The sequence below is a fragment of the Hyla sarda genome, chromosome 7 (assembly GCF_029499605.1).
Source record: "Hyla sarda isolate aHylSar1 chromosome 7, aHylSar1.hap1, whole genome shotgun sequence".
In the NCBI taxonomy this organism is placed as follows: domain Eukaryota; kingdom Metazoa; phylum Chordata; class Amphibia; order Anura; family Hylidae; genus Hyla; species Hyla sarda.
In genome coordinates, this window is record NC_079195.1 from 207,888,314 (window position 1) to 207,909,485 (window position 21,172).

The following is a 21,172-nucleotide window of genomic DNA, read 5'->3' on the forward strand; positions in this document are numbered from 1 at the left end:
GAAATTCCTTTCTTCTTGGAACACTGATGACATCACGAACACAGTGCTCTCTGCTGACATCTCTGTCCATTTTAGCAACCATGCATAGCAGATGTATGCTAAGGACAGCATGGTGGCTCAGTGGTTAGCACTGCTACCTTGCAGTGCTGGGGACTTGGGTTCAAATCCCACTAAGGACAACAATAAATAAAGCGTTATTATTATTATAATAATTATGTCAGCAGAGAGAACTGTGGTCGTGATGTCATCAGAGAGCATTCCAAAAAGAAAATAATTTCCTCTGTAGTATTCAGCAGCTAATAAGTACAGGAAGGATTAAGATTTTTTAATAGAAGTAATTTACAAATATGTTTAACTTTCTGCCACCAGTTGATTTAAAAGAAAAAAAGTTTTCACCGGAGTACCCCTTTAACAAATCATTCAAAATTATAGAAAACAACCAGTGGGTAACATTTATTTATTTATTATTTAGTTATTTATTTATTTATTAAATATTTATTTATTGACTTTTTTTATTATTTAATATGCATTTGCTGTATTTTTATTTATTTAATATATATGTATTTACTTTTTATTTATTTATTTATTTATTTAATGCTTATCTATTAAATCTTAACTTATAACTTGCAAATTACATGAACAATTGGTTTGCTTTAAGTGAAAGGAATAAAAAAATGGCAGCAGACACTTAAAATAAATGACTTAATCCTTTCAAATAATGTATGTATTAAAATTTTCATATTTATCCTTTTGGAAAGTTTTGTTATTTAACCTGTGTAGAACTCATAAAATAGAGATCTTCAAATGTTTCTCCTTCTTCTTTTTCAGTAGATAAGCTGACCTCTCTGATTTGGAAACGTTTCGTTGTAATGAAACCCCAAAAATTCATAATTTACAGCTCTCCTGGATCCGGAAGACATATTTATTTTCAGTAATTTCCCCAATTATATATCTATACCGGCCGTATGATGAAGTGCCAAGTCTCATGAGTGTGTCTGGAAAGTCAGAAATGTTTGTACAATGCAAACCTATGTCATGTAGGGAATTACTCAGACTAATAGATCTTTAATTGAAACCTTGTGAGGTCTAAAGGGTAAGGTTTTTTAAGATTTCATTTACAAGCCAAACTAGTAAAATTAGCTCTTCATAAACTTTTAAATGCCAGAGACCAGAACCTTATTGAAAAGAAAGTTGTTTACTATATTGGTCAAAGCGCTTAAAAAAACACCAAATAACTAATGATGCCCAAAATTATTTCAAAAGTAAAATAAAAAAATATAAATAAATAAATAAATAAAAAATTAGAGGGATCTACTCTCCTGGGCCTATTTACCACGCTCTGCTACGGATAATTTATGTAAGTTTCCTCTCGGTGACTCTGTAGGTATTTATCTTGCTGAGAAGTGTCTTTATTTACAGTTCGGAATGCGTTAAGCAATATTTCCAAGACGTTTGGGACTTGACTTGTCTCTTCCCCAGGATTATCGCTCATGAAATTCTTCACTATAAATGGAGAGTATGAGGTGGGAGAATCGGCCAAATGTTCCGTACATATTCTGAAGTGGTTCGCAATCAAGGGAAATAAGACTTATTACACTGCAAACACAAAATTAAGTGGGTGACTAGGAAATTTAGTGTAAAGTGGTACACTAGGTTGCAGACAAACGCGGACTCTTTGCCCGGTTGAAGGAACATCTGTTGTCTTGACACAGACAGGCTATTATTGTGGAATAAATTGACACTTTACCAATTAAGTCACCAGAAACTATATGGTTAGAAACCAAAACAGTATGGAAATACTTAAATAAAGCTTCACTATCTAGTAAACAAAGTTTTTTTTCAGTATGAGAGTCTTTGACATGAAGACACATCACAAGGGTACATCAGTGTTGATCGAGGAGCTAACTCTACCACTAGAGCTCACTCTACCACGAAGTCCAGCTCCTTTGTAAAACCCAAGACGTTGTCGCAAAACTGAGGTCCTCCAAATGTTGCAAAACTACAACTTCCTGCATGCCCGGACAGCCGTTGGCTATCCGGGCATGCAAGAAGTTGTAGTTTTGCAACAACTTGAGATCCACAGTTTGGAGACCACTGGTCTACAGCTATCTTTCCTGTTCTTCCCTTAAAGGGGTACTCCTCTATAAAACATTTTTTTTTAAATCAACTTTGGAAATTACTTCTATTAAAAAAAAATCTTAATCCTTCCAGTACTTTTTAGGGGCTGTATACTACAGAGGAAATGCTTTTCTTTTTGGATTTCTCTTCTGTCATGACCACAATGCTCTCTGCTGACCTCTACTGTCCATAATAGGAACTGTCCAGAGCAGGAAAAAGTCCCCAGAGCAAACCATATGCTGCTCTGGACAGTTCCTAAAATGGACAGCAGAGGTCAGCAGAGAGCACTGTGGTCGTGACAGAAGAGAAATCCAAAAAGAAAATGTTCTGGTACCAGTTGATTTAAAAAAAAAAAAAGTTGAGTGCCCCTTTAAAGGGGTACTTAACTAGAGCCAGAAAGTTAAACAGATTTTTGAATTACATCTATTTAAAAATCTTAATCCTTCCAGTACTTCTCAGCTGCTGTATACTACAGAGGAAGTTGTGTAGTTCTTTGCTGTCTCAGTAGGAGGATTATGGCACTCTCTGTATAGGTGTGGGTGCACAGGGTCCCAATTGTATTATACAAAGAAATAACGTGTCACTCCACTTGCAGTGAGAAGTTGTGAGATATTTATTTGGCAATCCAAAATGAAAGGTAATGTTTCGGTCAATTTAGACCTCCATCAGACCAAATTGCTGTGGAGTAAGAAAAGGTTAAGGATGCAATACAGTCAAACACCGTGTCCACAGGTGTATGGTATAGACTTTGGTCGCTATACCATATACCTTTGGACACGATGCTTGACCATATTGCATCCTTAACCTCTTTCTCCACAGTAATCTGGTCTGATGATGGTCTATATTGACCGAAACTTTACCTTTAATTTGGGATTGCTAAATTAAAATCTTTTCACTGCAAGTGGAGTGCCACATTATTTCTTTATTTGTTCTTTCCAGTCTCACCACAGTGCTCTCTGATGCCATCTCTGTCTTTGTCAGGAACTGTCCAGAGCAGGAGAGGTTTGCTATGGGGATTTGCTCCTGCTCTGGACAGTTCCTGACATGGACAGAGGTGTCAGCAGAGAGCACTGTGGTCAGACTGGAAAAGAACTACACAACTTCCTCTGTAATATACAGCAGCTGATAAGTACTGTAAGGATTAAGATTTTTAAATTGAAGTAATTTACAAATCTGTATAACTTTCTGGCACCAGTTAATTTGTTTTTTTTTTTTCCACCAGAGTACCCCTTTAATTAGGGATATTAGAAATGGCCAAATGTGCATGTGTTTTCAATGTTTTCAATGGATGAGCAGTAGTTACTGGCTACCAGACAGCTATGATGGCTTATCTCTTTGAGAACCAAAGAGTCAGGAAGTTAAAATAGAATGTGCCCAACCCTTCTCTTCTGTAACATCTTGTGTCACCGGAAAGTATGCCAGTCCAACAGAAGTCTATAGGTTCAAAAGTTTAGGTACAACTCTTGACTCAAGTGCATGGGTATCATTACCTAAATGTGCCTGCAATCATCAGATTGACGACTGTTACACAGCTTAAGGCCCGACAAGTACCAGCATGGGATTCTAGCAGGCAATCCATTGAAAGTCATTGGTTTGACCTTATTGGCTTGGCTTCCACAAATGTGTAAGCCCATTGAGCGATGTTCCAAATACTTAATTTCCACCAAGAGAAACCTTCTGAGATGTTTAAAATCAGAACGCTTCATACATTTTCTGCAATAGACCTGAATAGATGTTCTGCTGCCTTAAACAATTTGGTCCTTGAGTTCCATTCCACAAAAGGACAACACCTTCATACAGATGTATGTTCCACACATGGTTGTTTGGGTTTCTTCAAATTCCCTTTCAAGCCAAATCATTTCAAGGTGGTTCCAAGGGTCAACATTAAGACTTATCCAGTATACCAGTGATCTCCAAACTGTAGCCCTCAAAATGTTGCAAAACCACAACTAGAAACACTGTAGTTTTGCCTTATCTCCATAAACAGAGCAGGCAGCTCCATAGACAGTGAATGGACAAGTGGGGCACATGCCCAACTCGCCGCTCCATTCAAAACAAATGGGCCCTTGTCTTGAAATCATGGGACTCCAGGTATCAAACCCCCTGTGATCTAACACTTATCCCATAAAAAGTGGTTTTAAAGCTTTGGTTAACTGGTGCCCCAGGGAACCCTGGATTATTAAAAGAATAGTTTAAAGACCTAAGCCATAGACTGAGGATAAGGGAGAAGTGTTGTAACACAGAATGCCATTTAAAGGTAGGCCAGCACAAGGTAGACCTCCTAGTTATAATCAGAATGATTGGTTTGGGATTAAGTATTGCAGTTCCCTCACTCTCCACAGTCCATACCACTGTTTCTGGTGCTTCAACCTGAGTCGTTCTTTGAGCAAGCTCCTTTGGATAGCGGATAAGATGTCTGATCGTGGGGGTCCCCCTGTTTAGAGCGTCAAGTACAACGCTGGAGGCTTGTGATGTCATAGCCATGTCCCCTCAATGCAAGTCTTTGGGAGGGGGCTTGACCCTCCCATAGGCTTGCATTGAGGGGGCATGGCCATGATGTAACGAGCCTCCGTCCAACATTGCCAGTCATCCGGCACGGACCCCCGTGATCAGACATCTTAGCCCCTATCCTTTGGATAGGGGATAAGATGTCCAAGGGCAGCATACCCCTTTAAGTCAAGAATTGCAGAGAAGGGACAATGAACACAGTTGCCCCTTGTGCCATGTATTGATGGGATCCTAAAGGTGGAGTTGGCTATCAAAATAAAATGCCAGTAAATCCCTTTACTAAATATTACACAAAAATATTACATCTGAAAGATTGCCTAACAACCAAAAATAGCTTTGTTTCCCTTATCTTATCGATGATCCAATGTTTTGTAAATGTCTCATAAATGTCCTACATTGGGTCTGTTGTAACATTCAGAGATTTGGGATGAGAAGTATTCAGCAGTTCAGAAAAAAGTTCAAAAGTTTAAGCAACGCACTCAGCATGTCTGACTTTATACATAAGCCCGGTACTCAATCATGTCATGGATGTGCAGATACCTCGGGTTAGTTCTGTTACTATCATTTATTTATTAAGAGACGTATATATTTGTGCAAGAGGATAAATAGTGAAAATTCCTAATCCTTACAAAACCTCATGCTGCAGAAGACAATGCATAGAATTTGGCAATCTAAATTTTTTTTTTACAAAATATACAATGTCAATCTAATGAGTGGGATGAGTGGACAGTAAATAATGGAATGGAATATAACACTGGCTCTGTAACTTGGGTCAGAGACAGAGCTAGGCATAATTTTACTAGGGAGAAAAAATATATAACAGCTGCCACTTCCACTACAATGTTATACTTAGTTGTAGTTCATCAATCAAGTCATCAGATTTTCCTGGCCTGTCACTGGCGCTGAGTGCTGGTTCTGCTCTCTTCCATCATGCAAATAGAATTGACAATGAAAATACTAAGGGCCATTTCTTTAAGACTAAGTATGAGTACCTACACTTGTTTTTAAGTACTTACCAATACCAATTACTGATACTTTTTTTTAATGTCATGTGACAGCAGATTAGGCTCTAAACTTTGTGAAGCCTTTAGGCGAAAGTCGATCATGAGCCCCTCACTGACACTCATAATTAAGATATACCACTGGTAGTTAGGTAGGAGCCACCTGTAGTTAAGTAGGGAATCCCTCCTATTATGTTCTGGCCCCCTGGTAGATAGGTAGGTAGGGAAACCACACCTTTTAGGTAAAAGCCCCCAGTAGTTAATCAAGTAGGTAGGTAACCTCCTATTAGGTATATGCCCCCATTAATTTTCCTCAATAAGTCTTCTCCAAAAGAAAATAATACAAATTTCACTCACCTTACCTTCATTCCTGCACTGAGGCCTTTGCATCCTCTGATCTGTTGGTGGTGCAGGACCTTCTCCTGCGCTCCATTATCTGGATTGGTGGAGGACCTGCAGCATGTCGAAATTATGTAATGTAAACCAATCCAGAGGACAAAGGGAATTCTGAAAAGAAGCAGCTATTGCTGGGTGATTCAATCATAAGAAGTGTGGAGCTTAAGGAAAATGGTTTTGTGAGCTGTCTCCCTCGTGCTACTGCTAGAAGAGATGGAAGACGTGGATGTTCTTGTCCATCTAGGGACAAATGACCTGGCTTGCAGTGAAGTTTCTGAGGTGAAGGAATCTTTTATCACACTTGGTAATGATATACAGTATTTAGCAGCCACTGTTTCATTTTCTGAAGTTCTGCCTTTGCGTAACATTCAGAATGATAGGCAGAGACGCATTAAGGAGTTCAACTTATGGCTTAGTAAATGGTGTCAAGAGCAAGGATTTGGCTTTGTGTCTCATGATAGCTCTACTTGGAATAGAAAGGAACTGTACAAAAAAGATGGTTTGCATCTTTCTCTCAAAGGAACGAATGTACTCAGTGAACAATTTCAAGAATTTGCTAAGGGGTATTTAAACTAGCAAAGGGGGGGGGGCAAAAGAGTGAAAATCCATGAATCCAATTGCCCCCCGAAACAATGCCAGAACAAATCAGTAGCACAGAGGTTAAGAAATGACAAGCTCGGAGTCCTGCACAATGAACTTGGGACAATAATGGCATCTGAGAATGTAGATTTAGCGGCTGTTACTGAGACATGGTTTAATGAAAGTAATGACTGGGACATAACCATACCAGGCTACTCTTTATACAGAAGAGACAGAGAAGGCAAGAAAGGAAGAGGAGTGGCCCTGTATGTGAAAGATAGCATAAAATCTAACCTAATACAAGTTAGAGAGGCCAACATAGAGTCAGTTTGGGTTACGTTGCCATTTGGTAATCATGCAGTAGCTCGTGTATTTGTGATATATAGACCACCTGGCCAAGTTAAAGAATTAGATGATCTACTAGTTGAGGAAATAGGTAAAATGACAATGAAAAGAGAGGTTATCATTATGGAAGACTTCAATCTTCCGGATATAAACTGGAAAACCAAAATACCTATTTCTGCCAGGAGTACATATATTTTAAATTCCCTACTGGGATTATCTCTACAAGAAGTGGTTAAGGCGCCAACCCAGAGGGAGGCCATTTTGTATTTTTTATTCACAAATGGGGATTTATTAAACCAACAAACACTTAATAGATAGGGGGAAAGAAATAGGGGGGCGACATATAAACCCTCATACACTATCTCTTTAATTACTGTAATGACCCCCAAAGTGTAGCAGCATGTACTAAGACTCCCACTGAAACTATACACATAAAAAGAAAATTGGAGTCATATCAAATTAATTATAAACTATATTGCAAAAATTCATAAAAACAGGCACATAATGTGCAAAGGAGGAACATAACAACACATGGGAAAAGCAAAACACTGCCCTGGAACCTGCGCTGTCACAAATGGGGATTTAGTACATGATGTTATTGTAGGCGAAAACTTGGGATCTATTGAACACCAGTATGGTTTAATATAAGAACAGTGAAGGAGTCACACCACACAAAAACAAAAGTTTTAGATTTTAGAAAAACATACTTTTCAAAAATGAGATTAGTCATAAATGAGTCCCTATCAGACTGGAACGGATTACAGGGAGTCCAGGAGAAATGGGACTACTTAAAAGATGCACTATTGAAGGCAACAGAAAATTACATTAGACTTGTCAGTAAAAGCAGAAAAAGGAAGGGACCACTGTGGTACTCAGCAGAAGTGGCCAAAATCACAAAAAAACTAAAAGCTAGCATTTAGTAATTATAAAAAAAAAAAACAGAGCAATGAATATAGGGAATCTACAAGATTAGACAGAAAGAGGCCAAGCAAGAACTTCTAAAGCGCAGGCAGAAGAATAACTAGCTCAGTCTGTGAAAAAAGGGGATAAGACATTCTTCAGATATATAAATGAAAAAAGGAAATTAAAGCAAGTAATAACTAAAGGTATGTAGAAGAGAAAAAAGGGCTAGCGGACTGCCTTAATGAATACTTCTGTTCAGTTTTTACAGATGAAAAAGAAGGAAAAGGACCTCCATTAGGGAGGAAGACTAATGAATCGTTTGATGCATAGGTCTTTACAGAGGAAGAGGTTCTACATTTTCTGTTTAAAAGTGAAGACAAATAAGTCACAGGGGCCTAATGGGACACACCCAAAATTATTAAAAGATCTTAGTAGTGAGCTAGCAAAACCGTTAACAGATTTAGTTAACCAATCACTGGTAAAATGAGTTGTCCTGGAAGATTGGAAATTCGCAAATGTACCCATTCACAAGAAAGGTAGTAGGGAGGAATCAAGCAACTATAGGCCAGTAAGTCTGACATCAATAGTGGGGAAATTAATGGAAACCCTACTAAAGGATAGGAATGTGGAACATCTAAAATCCCATGTTTGCAAGATTAAACAACATGGTTTTACTTCATGGAGATCATGTCAAACAAATCTTATTGATTTTTTTGACTGGGTGACTAAAATAATAGATGGCGGAGGGGCAGTAGACATCGCATATCTAGATTTTAGTAAGGCTTTTGACACTGTCCCACATAGAAGACTTATCAATAAACTACAGTCATTGAGCTTGGACTTCCATATTGTTGAGTGGATTAGGCAGTGGCTGAATGACAAACAGAGTTGTAGTTAATGGAGAATATTCAGAGCAAGTGGGGACCTCAAGCATCTGTACTTGGACCAATTTTGTTTAATATCTTCATTAGTGATATTGCAAAAGGTCTCAATGGTAAGGTGTGTCTTTTTGCTGATGACACAAAGATATGTAACAGGGTTGAGGCTATGCCAAATGGAAAAGGATTTAGGCAAACTAGAATAGTAAGAACTCTGGCAAATGAAATTTAATGTGGATAAGTGCAAGATAATGCACCTGGGGCGTAAAAACCCTCGGGCAGAATATAGAATATGTGACACAGTCCTGACCTCAGTATCTGAGGAAAGGGATTTAGGAGTAATTATTTCAGAAGACTTAAAGGTAAGAAGACAATGCAATAGAGCAGCAGAAAATGCTAGCAGAATGCTTGGATGTATAGGGAGAGGTATAAGTAGAAGAAAGAGAGAAGTTCTCATGCTGCTGTACAGAACACTGGTGAGACCTCACTTAGAGTATTGTGCGCAGTACTGGAGGCCGTATCTCCAAAAGGATATAGATACTCTAGAGAGAGTTTAGAGAAGATACTAAACTAGTACATGGATTGCAGGATAAAACTTACCAGGAAAGGTTAAAGGACCTTAACATGTATAGAAGAAAGAAGAGACAGAGGGGATATGATAGAGACTTTTAAATACATAAAGGGAATCAACACTGTAAAGGAGGAGAGGAGATTTAAAAGAAAAAAAACTACCACAAGAGGACATTGTTTTAAACTAGAGGGACAAAGGTGTAAAAATAATATCAGGAAGTATTACTTTACTGAGAGAGTAGTGGATTCATGGAATAGCCTTACTGCAGAAGTGGTCGCTGCAAATACAGTGAAGGAGTTTAAGCATGCATGGGATAGGCATAAGGCTATCCTTCATATAAGATAGGGCCAGGGACTATTGATAGTATTCAGATTATTAGGCAGACTAGATGGGCCAAATGGTTCTTATCTGCCGACACATTCTATGTTTCTACGCTTCTATCTCTAGAAAGAGTCCTGGTTGTTCAAACCCTCTTCCATTTAGGAATTCTGAAGACCAGTCACAAACTTTCTTGCCTCTGATCCAGTGGCAACCCCATCCTCTGTGCAGTGTTGCTGGGATCCTAGCTTTGTTGTCCCAATAATCAGCCCAGGTGATGTCAGGGCAGGAGGCTGGAAGGGCTGCCCAATCAGGCTCAGTGCCAGTGTCCCAGCCCTCCATTAAAATAGGCATCTGCTGACCATAGCTGGTATACCTGTCTTCACATGGTTTCCAGTGCCTTATTACTGTGATCTGGACTCTTCAGCTTGGACTTCTGTCCCATGCTTTTACCTACTTTGATGTGCCTTTCTGAAACTCTTCTGATTCTGACTGCTGACTCTCTCACTATTCTCCGGTCTACGAATCAGTCTTTCTGACTGTCCCAGAAAAGTGTAAGCCCCATGCCCTTAGTGAGTGTAGGGACCATCTACAGATGCCAGTTAATGCATATCATTCAAGTATTTAGGGACAGTGAGGTGCTTTCAGCCTAGGACTGCACTGCTTTCCACCCCAACCCCATTTATTACAAGGCCACTGTGCTCTTGGGAACTTTCACTGCCGCAGAATTCTTTTGTGTTTTCTCCAGATCTCAACTACCAGATAATCCTGTCTCAGTGCTCTACAGGCAGCTCTTTCCTTCTCAAGGCTTCATTATTGATTGCATATGGACAGGGCTATGTCTTTCCAAATCATTTCTAATCATCTGAATTTACCTCAGGTGACTCCAAGTAAGGTGCAGAAACATCTTATGAGATGATCAAGAGAAATGGGAGACCCCAGAGCTAAATTTCTGTTGTCATAGCAAAGGGTCTGTATACTTACGTCAATGCAAAATTTTGCCTTTTTCTTTTCGAAAATTTTGCCTTTTTCTTTTCGAAAATTTTGTAAATAAATTCTAAAATTACATTTTCACATTCTCATTGTGGGGTATTGAGTGCAGTATGATGGGGGAAAACAAGATATTTTATTGGATTTATAATCTCTTTTCCTAATGAAGTTTGGTTATAGTTTTGGCATGTGATTGTTACTTGGAATTTTTAAATTTTAGGTTTCGTTAGTATCCCCTGTGTTTCATTGTTACAATGTTTTGGAGCCAACTTTTGTAAGTAGAATATACTTTGTAACAGTGATGTAAAAACGAATGATCCAATAAAATGTTCCAGTTTCTAAGACTAAACAAAATTTAAACTTGACTAAGAAATATCTTTCAGTGCAAAGGTGGTAAAGTAAAAGTATTAGCCCCCCATCCTCTGGCAACATAAAGGGAAATTCAAAAGCTTTGTTTTTGGAAACATTAAAAGGGTGAATTGAAACCTTGCGGCTCATGAGGCAACCGAATATGACTTCTCTCTTGCTATGGACCCAAAACAAACATTTTCACAATAATTTTCCAGTATCAAAGTAATATTTTTTTTTGTGAAAGACAGATGAATACTTTACACCCCTGAAATAACTTTCCTGTGCCAAGCATGTGCACTGCACATAGTTTTAACACCTCCGATAATAATTTAGAAGTGCACGTCTCTCACGGTTTTCTCAGCTTTCCTCTGAAAACATTATCATGTCGATGCTACTATTTTGCTTTCATATTGTTACCAATCTGTGTTTAATTCTCCGCGCCAGCTTGACACTTTAACCTCCTTCATACGCCCGTTCCTCCGTTGAATTGATTAAGAAATTACTCTTTTAAGTTCTCAGAAAGAGCTAAAAACTGCCCAAAAAACACAGTCACACAATACGAAGGGGGAAAACCGATACGATCTTTAAAAAAAAAAAAAAAGAAAATAGTGAAAAAAAAATATTAAATCTCGGTCGGCCAGAAGACATCTGCTAGATACAAAAATAAATACAATATACTGGAAAAGAATCAGATAGCTCGTAAACGTCAACCTTCTATGGAGAAGAATTTGGTTTCTTCGCATTTTTGCTGTCACTCCGACTGAAGAAGAACTATCATTTTATCCAAGGTTTGGTTACCGCATCTGGAACGAATTGTGGAAGGGGAGAGGAGAGAGAAGTAAGATGGCTTACAGAAAGAAACATAACCTTAAAATAATTATTCCTTAAATCATTAATACAATGAATATGCCATGTGGACGGATCAAAAGTGAAATACGGCCCGGCTATCAATTAAACCCCTGTTGTACATCAACGTGTTTTCTCAGCTCATTTGTAAGTCCTGCCAGCTTACATCAATTTTTTTTCCGGCCTGTGTAAACCATTCAGCACTTTTCTCTCTCCGCTACTTTATGCAGGACTTGTCTGTTTTGTAATGGAAAGGAACATTTATGGTCGACTCCCCCCACCTCCTCAAATGAAAACCTCTGAATGAAAAAAGCAGAGAGAGAGAGAAAAAATGCTAAAAAAAAATACATATATAGTTTGGGCGGAATTGCTCATTTATTTTTGTTATGATTATCGATGGCCTGTTCAGCATTTTGGGGCAATTTTTTGTCACAACAGGTAAAAAAGTTAAATAAAATATAATGTAATGACTTTCTATATTACACATTCAATACCGCACAGGTTATAACTGCCAGGGGCCGTAGGCCTTAAAAAGTAATTGATTGATGACTTAAAAGGTTGAGCTTTATAGGTATTTTATGTTTTTCTTTTCTTTTTTTCTTTTAACCTTAAACACTTTTATTTTACAAGATGATGGGTGGTATATATGTTTCAGAAAGCACTTTACCTCACAGCTTGCTGGAGTGTTTTAATGGACTAACACAGATGTTTTTCTTCACCGCTTAACTCGCAGGAAAACAATGTAGCAAAAACAGACAGGGGTTTTGCAGAGGGAATAAGTCCACATTTTGTTATGAGCTACACATGGGTCTGATGTTAGTGCGTATAAATAGACGCTTACCAGTTTCTGGTTTAATAACAGGGGTTAGAGCATTTTATACAACTACAGGAAGTTAAGAGAAGAAGAAGGGACCTGAGATGCCACAATGCCCCAATAAACCTCCCTTAACTTGTTATCCGGTGTATTTACTTTGGAAGGCTCTAGCATTTAGCATGAACACCATATGTATGAAGGATCCAACCCTACAAAGTCTCCAAACATTTCCTTTATCTTCCTAGAAGAGTGAACAATGGTAGGTCAATCCAGTTGTTTAGTGATGAGAGCTTTACCAGTTTGTGTACATAACATTGAGGGAAGTCCTCAATACACTGCTTCCCAGCCAGTGGTTTACATAGAAGAAAAATGGCCTCCATTATGGTGTATGTTTAGCCATGGGATGGAGGGGCCTAGTTTCTTTATATCATACTCTTTCCATGACCCATTGATCATTTTCCCATTGCCGAGTCAATGTAGTTCATATGGATAAGAGAGTGAACCCCGGTTATCGCCAACTAATGAGGACTGAACCAATATGGGCCAGACACTGTCCTTACAAGAGCCCTGTAAGGCACCTGTAGTAGTGGTGGGTCCACTTTTTCTGTAACCCAAAGTTGCTGACTTAACCGAATGTGGGGTCTAAGGAATTATGCAGACTTTGTGTGTTAAGCCTTCCATAGAGGTGTGGACATAAAGAAGTTGTCTAGAGGTCAAATATTTTTACATATGTCTCTCCTGGTCCTCTTGGCTACTTCCTGGTTCCTGTTGTCCACAAAAACTGCCCACTGAGCCAATCAATGGTTGAGGTGGGACAATATTATGGCCATTTATTGGCTGAGCGGGGCAGATCCTGTCTGGACAGTGGCTTGTTACGAACCAGAAGTAGCTAAGAGGGCTTGGACTCTTAAGGTGGTAGTTGAAGGGGATAGGGGTAGGTGAGTATACTTTCTTTTTTATTTTTAAACCACCAGACACATGTAAAAAAATGTTGGTCCCTGGACAACACCCTGAACTGCAGTAAACTCTCAGGTTTGTGGCATATGGATTAGTGTTGAGCGGCATAGGCCATATTCGAATTCGCGAATATTCGCGAATATATGGACGAATATTCGTCATATTCGCGAATATTCGCATATTTGTAATATACGCGTTTTATTTTCGTATATGCGAATATTCACGTATGTGAAAATTAACATATACGAAAATTCGCATATCCAAAAGATTAGCATAAGCAAAAATTCGCATATGCGAAACTTTGCGCACCGGTCTCACACAGTAGTATTAGAGCCTTCTTACACCACATAGGCTGGAAGCAGAGAGGGATGATCACTGTGATGTGTACTGTGAAAAAAATAAAAATAAAAAAAAATAAAAAAACGAATATTCGTAATTACGAATATATAGCGCTATATTCGCGAATATTCGCGAATTTGCGAATATGCGACATTCGCGAATAAAATTCGAATTGCGAATATTCGCGAGCAACACTAATATGGATTAGCCTGGGCTGGTGGGATTGATGGAGAAAACAAAGTGTAGTCAATAGGCATGGGTTGGCAACGTGAAGCCAGCAGAGGTAACAGTGAAGTATGCACGAGTAGTGTTGAGCGGCATAGGCCATATTCGAATTCGCGAATATTCGCGAATATATGGACGAATATTCGTCATATATTCGCGAATATTCGTATTTTCGTAATAACCTCATTTTATTTTCGCATATGCGAATATTCGTCCATTCGGAAATTAGCATAGGAGAAAATTCGCATATGTGAAAATTAGCATTTACAGATTTTCGCATATGCGAAAAGTCGCGCGCCAGTCTCACAGTAGTATTAGAGCCTTCTTTACACCACATAAGCTGGAAGCAGAGAGGGATGATCACTCTGATGTGTACTGTGGAAAAAAAAAGAAAAAAAAAAAAAAAAAACAATATTCGTAATTACGAATACATAGTGCTATATTCGCGAATTCGCGAATATGCGATATTCGCGAATTTTATTCGCATTGCGAATATTCGTGAGCAACACTATGCACGAGCAGTATTCAAGCCAAGGGCAATTCATAGTTCTGGAATTTGCAGCAATCCAGACTTTTTTCATTGTTTGGTAAAATACCCAGTAGTGTTGAGCGGCATAGGCCATATTCGAGTTTGCGATATTTCGCGAATTTATGGATGAATATTCGTCATATATTCGCTAAATTCGCATATCCGTAATATTCATGTTGTATTTTCGCATATGCAAACATTCGCATATGCGAAAATTAGCATAAACCATAATTAAAATAAGCAAAAGTTCGTATGTGCGAATATTCGCAAATGCGAAAATCAGCGTACACCAATATTCACATATACAAAAATTAGCTACTGCAGCCAAAATTCGCATATACGAAAATTAGCTGATGCAACCAAAATTCGTATATGCGAAAATTAGCGTAAACCATAATTAACATAAGCAAAATTAGCAAATGCGAAAATCAGCATAAACCAATATTCGCATATTCGAAAATTAGCAAATGCGAAAATTAACATTAGCCAATATTCGCATATTCAAAAAAAATTGCAAATGCGAAAATTCGCACGCCAGTCTCACACAGTAGTATTAGAATCTTCTTTACACCACACAAGCTGGAAGCAGAGAGGAATGATCAATGTGATGTTTACTGTGAAAAAAAAAAAATTAAAAATAATAATAATATTCATAATTACGAATAAATAGTGCTATATTCGCGAATTCGCGAATATGCGATATTCGCGAATAAAATTTGCATTGCGAATATTCGCGAGCAACACTAATACCCAGGAGTTTCTGCAGGGACGACACATCACAAGTACTATAAAGCAGTCTAGAGCAGTGGGGAGCAGAACAGCACTGTAGGGGGATCGGGACAGGTGGGCTGGCTTCCTTATCATTTTCACAGCACCCAGAGTCAATTAGAAATATGTTTGTGCCATCGAAATACTTCTTTAATAAAGATGATGTGACCTATTTATACTAAGTTTATGTGCCTTTACGTTTTCAGTCTATGAATAGTTTTTAAAACAAGTATTTTTAGTTTATTCCCTAGTTTTTTAACCCATCAATGTTTTTACTGCAGACCATAAACCTAATACATGCTTTCTACAGATATGAACCCTGAGCTTTGCCACAAGCATGACATAATAGACCAATTTACAACCCCCCCCCCCCCCAAAAAAAAAATAAAGAAGAAGAAAAAAAAAAAAAAGACCCCCTACAGGTAATCGGACACACAAGTCTGCATAGCTGGTAACCCTGTATATTATGTTTCTCAAGGAAACTGTCTAACAATTCTTTCTTAAATCTATCCGTAATTTCAACCATTACTGATTCCTATGGGAGGAGGTTCTGTAACGTTACAGTTCAGACACTAAAGTAACACTTTTGCTTTTTTGAAATGAGATCTCCCCTCTTTGAGTTCCAAGGATTGACCCTGTGCGGGGTCAACAAATAAGTTATCACATTTGTTCTGATAGGAACCATTTAGATATTTATATAAAGATATTCTATCAGCCCTCAGCCATCTCTTCCATAGAATAAATAAATTCACTTTGACAACTTTTCTATATAGATATTGGTCAGTGCTTCTCTGAAAAATAAATAAATAGAATTTACTGATAAAATAAAAAAACATAGTCATACTTCATTCTTAAAGGGGTACTCCCGTGGAAAACTGAAAAAAAAAAAAAAAAAAAAAACTGGTGCCAGAAAGTTAAACAGATTTGTAAATCCCTTCTATTAAAAAATCTTAATCCTTCCAGTACTTTTTAGGGGCAGTATACTACAGAGGAAATGTTTATCTTTTTAGATTTCTCTGATGTCATGACCACAGTGCTCTCTGCTGACCTCTGCTGTCCATTTTAGGAACTGTCCAGAGCAGGAGAAAATCCCCATAGCAAACATATGCTGCTTTGGACAGTTCCTAAAATGTACAGCAGAGGCCAGCAGAGAGCACTGTGGTCGTGACATCAGAGAAATCTTAAAAGATAAGCATTTATTCTGTAGTCTACAGCCCCTAAAAAGTACTGGAAGGATTAAGATTTTTTTTTAACAGAAGTAATTTACAAATCTGTTTAACTTTCTGGCACCAGTTGATTTAAAAAAAAAAAGTTTTCCACTGGAGTACCCCTTTAACTATTTATTCTCCATCAATTGTATTTGACCCTAAAATTGTCTGTTAGAACAAACTGTTGGTTGTTCAAAATGTTTAAGTGAAAACGGGAATTGGATTCACCTTACAGATTATAGAATCAGGTTTTTAATTAAATATTAACTTTCTTAATTGAATATTTTTCCCAGATTTTTCAGGTTATTGGATATTATTGTTCTCCAAAGGTTTACTCGGTGCTACAGAAAACTTTTTATCCCGCTCCAACATTTTAAATAACTTCTTATTTTTTTTAAACACAGCAGTTTTTTCAGAGACAAAACTAGAAGACGGTCCAGTAAAAAATAAATCATTCCATCATATTCAGATTAACCCCAGGCTTTCACACAGGTTTTTTTTTTTTTTATGAGTGTGAAACCACCCTTTAGGATTTTTTCACACATTTTTTAGCTTCTAAAAATTGTGTTTTCTTTCTTTTCCTGTGCTTTTTTCATGTTATTTGTTATTTTTGTCTATTTATTTATTTTGCTGCATTTTTGACTCCCAGATAACTTCTGGCCGCAGTATTTTTTTACAAAAACCCTGTATCTGTTTTTAGCCTCAAAGTCAAGAAATTTTTTCTTGTAGTGTACTTTTTTTTTCCTTTTGACATCCAACTAACATCTGACCATGGTGTTTTTAGATAAAAAGAAAAACACATATAGAAGTCTATGGAAGAAAATAAAAACACCATACCGTTAGTGTGCTGTGATTTTGAAAAGCTAACACGGAACCTAACAAAAGGCCAATAGTAAGAAGAAAAAAACATAAAATGTGATGTGGGTATGGCTTTTTTCTATTGAATCTGTCCGCAGAGCTTTTAGTCCAAAAACCACCACTTGGAGGTTTGTTTATAAAAATTCAATGTTTGCTTTCAGCCTTAAAGCGTACCTGTCATAGTGCAAAAAAAAAAAAGAAAAAAAGTGATATGTTACTCAGGACCCAATCCCAATCATGTGCATATAATTTTTATGTTTCTCAGACCTATATATCCAGAGATATAAGCATTTATCTGCTGGTGAGTTACTTTTTCATTGTGCAGGCTGGAGGGGGCGTGTCAGTCGGTCTCCCTCACAGGAGCAAGCCTGGGCAGTCAGCCAATCAGTACTCTCTACTCTGTAACCCTTTCCTCTCTGGTTTTATGCTGTGTCATGTGTCAGAGGAAGATACTTGGAGCTTGCCTGCAGTAATCAGAAGACATTATGGTGAATTCATAACAGGATAAAATGTATAAATATAAGAATAGATCTTTATAAAATTAGTGCAAGGATTTTTTAGATAAAAGTACAGCATTTTTATGAATACATGTTCTATCTGTTTTATCTTCTCCTAGTAAAGCTGGATGCTAATCAGCATAGTTGTCACTATGTGTGTCATTCATCTTTCACAGACTCCTGAATGTCTGATCAACTTCTTTGTCATTCAGGAGTCCGAGAAAGCTTTGACTATTTCAGCATGCTGGGAGTTGTAGTTTAGTAACAACTGAAGCTGCAATGTTTGTAAATAACTGTGTTAGAGCAGTGTTGCCTCCAGCTGTTTTAAAACTACAGCTCCCAGCATGTCCACACATCCTTTATCATGGTTTTGCATACACAATAGAAATCTCCTATACTGGATACCGGTATGCTTTACGGCCGGTATCCAGTATGCTGTAAAATCTAGACTAGTCTGTCTGGCTAAAAGACAGGCGACCCCTAGTGGTGGCTATTTTGAGCTTGAATTTCAGGTGAAAATAAAAAAATTTTTAACAGGTGTATGTTGTGAAATGTCATATTATAATGAGTCCTGCAATATATGAAAGTTTTTAACAATGACAGTGCCTCTTTAAAGTAAAGAAAAACGTCCCCAAAAATTTGACAGAACAGTACCTGTCATCAAACCATATTTTCTAAACTAACTTAGATTATATTCCCTAATTACTCCTCTCACCCCTCCAGCCCTAGAAAAAAAAATTTTCAGAGCTTTAAAAAGCGGTGTATCATACCTTTCCCCTTAATCACATTGTGTGAGCTCCCGGCAGGCGAAAGTGGGCGTTCCCCAGCAGACGCAACATCAATGAAGCCTGCAAGAGCTGTGCCTCACCATGCCCCACACACACTTCCTGAGTTTGGTCTCCTTCCAGGCCGGAAGGAGACCAAACTAACTGTTTGACTTGTGCAGGGAACAGAACAGAGCCACCTAATGGCTGTTTTTTCAATTAAATTAAAAACATATAAAGGTTGAGAATATTAACAGCAGGTAAATAGCAAAGTGTCTTATAATTACATAAGGAACAATATATGTGTTTCCTTTTGACCATAGTGTTTTTAGAGCCAAATAAAAAGCCGGTAAAAATGCCAATGGAAAAAAAAGCCAATAAGTGTTAAACTAGGAATACAACCCCAAATGAACCATACCTTAGAAATAAAAATGGCTAATGTAACGGTATAAACAAAAAAAATATGACAAAATCTTTTGGAACTGTTTAGAATAGCGAAAGGCCCTGGTGATGTCCTGACAGTGACAGACTTGGTAGTTGGGATTGAAATCTGCAGAAAATGATTCTAAATTACGACTTGTGACATAACAATGTGCGTTTCATTACCGTAGGAAAGCTACTCATTGGCTTTTGTTTGGAACTCCGAAATGGAAAAAAAAAAAAGATACAATGTCATTTACAGCATATATATTGCAATTCTATGAGTAAAAGTGCCCCGGGCCGTCATCATTTTCAAATGTTTACAACCAATAGCACAACATGAAATACTACAGTGTCACTTTAACTGGTAACAAGTGATTGTGGCCATTAAGCATGTGGTGGCCATGTGTGTAGGACCATTTATAACCCGCACCATGTGGTGAATGTCACACAATGTGTCGCATGTGAGGAGGGAGCCATTAACAGACGATGCTTCTGCTAACATAGCTAATGATGGTTCAATAAACATAAAGTTACGAAAGCCGTCAAATAGTGTGATGTCATATGATGTGAAACTAAGTCTGTATATAATTTATTATCTATATATTTATCTTGTGCTTTGTTTTCTATGTGATTGTGTGCTTTTCAATTGTTTCTACATAGTTTTGCACTACTGTTACACAGGACTGTTTTTGCCATTAGTCACCCATAGGCCTGGGAGTAGAGCCGCAGCACTAACCGTATATACTCGAGTATAAGCCAACCTGAATATAAGCCGAGGCCCCTAATTTCACCCCAAAAACCCAGGAAAATTTATTGACTCGACTATAAGCCTAGGGTGGGAAATACATCATCGGGGGGGATGATGTATTTCCCACCCTAGGCTTATAGTCGAGTCAATAAATTTGACCAGACCCCCGTCATTAACAGCCTCATCATCATCACCTGTCATCATCCCCCCCTTCATCATTACCCTGTCATCATCCCACACCACCCCCTTCATCATCACCGCTTGTCAATGTCTGATTTAACAGTGGTCTTCAACCTGCGGATCTCCAGATGTTCCAAAACTACAACTCCCAGCATGCCTGGACAGCCATCGGCTGTTCGGGCATGCTGGGAGATGTAATTTTGAAACATCTGGAGGTCCGCAGGTTGAAGACCCCTGCCCGGGCCTTCGTCATCATCCAGCCCCCCCTCCCCCCTTTAGTTTAGTACTCACCTCCACTCGCTGGAACGTTCGGGTGAGCTGGTCCGGGCCATCTGTGCTACAGGACCGTCCGGTGGGGATGTATAGTCGTTCCGGGCTGTCCAACTTCACTGGGTGGGCCTCTTCTCCGCGCTTCACGCCCGGCTCCGGAATAATTACGTTGCCTGTCCGGGCTTGCTGGGAGTTGTAGTTTTGAAACATCTGGAGGTCCGCAGGTTGAAGACCACTGAAGACGGAGAGTTCACTCGAGTATAAGCCGAGGGGGGTGTTTTCAGCACGAAAAATCGTGCTGAAAAACTCGGCTTATACTCGAGTATATATGGTACATCAGTAAAAAAAAAAGAAAAATCCTTTTAATGTATCTGTGGCCGCATGTTATTCTGTTGATTCATTATTGATTTTACCACTTTCTGAGTATAGGGGGTGAGATCAAGTGGGAATCTGCGACATGTATTACAAACAGTTCATTTTGCGTTTTTTGTGACAGATCTGAATGAAAAAGCCAACCCACCTCTATTACGGAGAGAGAAACTAGCTTAGACTAGTTATGCCTCTCTCTTTGGTAAGCCTCAATGTAAGCCTTAAAGGGGTACTCCGCCCCTAGACATCTTATGATAAGATGTCTGATCATGGGGGTCCCCAGCAGTGTGACCGCCGCGATCAGAAATCTCCCTGCTGCACCCAGCGTTTGTTTAGAGCATCACATGCATGGCCGAAGGCTCGTGACGTCACGGCAGTGCCCCACTTGTGATGTCATGGCCACGCCCCCTCAATGCAAG